A 2,065-nucleotide genomic window follows, 5' to 3' on the forward strand; every position below is an offset into this window, starting at 1 on the left:
TCATTTAATATATTTTTATTTATCCAAGCATATATGTAATAGTGACATAAGACATACATATACATATACATATTTCTTATTTTTTATTTATTTATTTTAATGAGAAATTACTTATTTTAATTACTCTAGCCAATAATTGAATAATATACATTTATATGTAAATATTGTTCACTTTAATTTTTTTTTAATTAAATAATTAAAATTTAATCAGATAAACTTTTTAAATTCATACTGTTAATTTTGAATTTCTTAATATTTTATTATATTGAATATTTTTTCTAAAATAATATTAGATAAAAATATTGAATTTTAAAATTTAAATCACTTTATATAATATATAAATCAAAACATAAAAAAAGACCAAAATTTAAATTATTACGAACACTATATTTCGAACTAATAAACAACATCAAATAATTTACTTTGATACTAGAAATGCATCATATTTTTATATGTAAACAATGTGTATCTAACAGATTATTAGTTTAACGATTTTTTTAAGTAAAAAAATATGATATTATTTATTTCTTTTAAAACTATTGACAATATTTTGGTTTAAAATATATTTTTTAAATATATTTGTGTCATTCTTTTATAATATATGACATTATTTTTATTTAAAATTTAAATAATAATTTCTAAATAAACTAAACAAGCATATATATATATGCATCTGTAGATATATCTCTTATATATAATAAGTGTGTAGATAATAGAAATTATTGGTTTTTTTTATTTTTTTTCGTTAATTTTAACAAAATATTTTTATATATAACATAATATTCGTATATTTAACGGTAGATTGTAAGCATTTTTCAAACTTAAAACAAATTAAATAAATAAATAATTAAACAAATTAAAATAAGATATTTTTGGGATATTTTACAATGACAATTATTTAAAAATAATAAAACCATATGTTTTATAACTTAAATAAAATTTAATTAAACTTAAACTTAAACTTTGAGTATTAGAATAATATCATATTAAATATATAACATAATATAATCTACTATCAACTAGAAATAAACATTAAAAAAAACTAGCAACAAACTTAAATTTAAAATCCATGTATAATATTAATATTATATTAAACATATAATATATAATCTCTTGTTGTCACTCCCAAATTTAAAAACTACAACAAATATAAAATTAAATAAAAATAAATAATTTAATTAATTAAAATATAATTTTCTAAAGATATTTTATGATAATTTAAATAAGTAAATCATTATTATTTAAAAATAATAAAACCATACATATCATTTTTTTTATCTTATAAATTTGTGTGACAGTTTATTTTTTATCAAGTGATTGGATGTCTTTTTTTCTTTATCAAATTCAACAAAGGACATTGCGAGATACATTAAAAACTAAAAATAGTTGATGCGTGTATACTACTCTACACTATGACTTTTTCTATTATTATTTTATTCTATTATTAATTTCTTTTTAAATATTATTGTAATTTATATATATGTCATGTAGCCATGTAAATATATATCTATGTCAATATTATGTTTAGATATTATATATATATAGAGATTATTGATATAAATAGTTATATATACTATAGAATTATAATTCATTATATTATTTATTAAGAAAAATGTGAACTAGTTTTTATTAAAATTATAAACAATGTTTTGTCTTAATTTTTTAATATATTTATGTCATATATTATATTAACCATAATTTATTTATTTTTATAATATTATTTATTTATTTAAATTTTATATAATAATTAAAAATAATAAAAATAAATATACGCATTCCAATAACTAATATATAAACATATAAATATATATATATATATTTATAGTCAAGGGCGGACACACATTGGAATGAGTGGGGTCAACTGACCCCAGTGAACTTTTAGAAATTACATGTACATATGTTAATATTTTTGTAATATTTTAAGTATTTTAATAATTAAATGTATTGACCCCACTAAAATATTTACATTTTATTTTTTCTTTTTTAAGATTTTATATTTCTATTTGTTTATTTTAAACTTTACCGCATATACTTTGTTTTTAATTCATGAGAATATTATTCATAT

This window comes from Humulus lupulus, chromosome 4 (assembly GCF_963169125.1).
Source record: "Humulus lupulus chromosome 4, drHumLupu1.1, whole genome shotgun sequence".
Taxonomy (NCBI): Eukaryota; Viridiplantae; Streptophyta; class Magnoliopsida; order Rosales; family Cannabaceae; genus Humulus; species Humulus lupulus.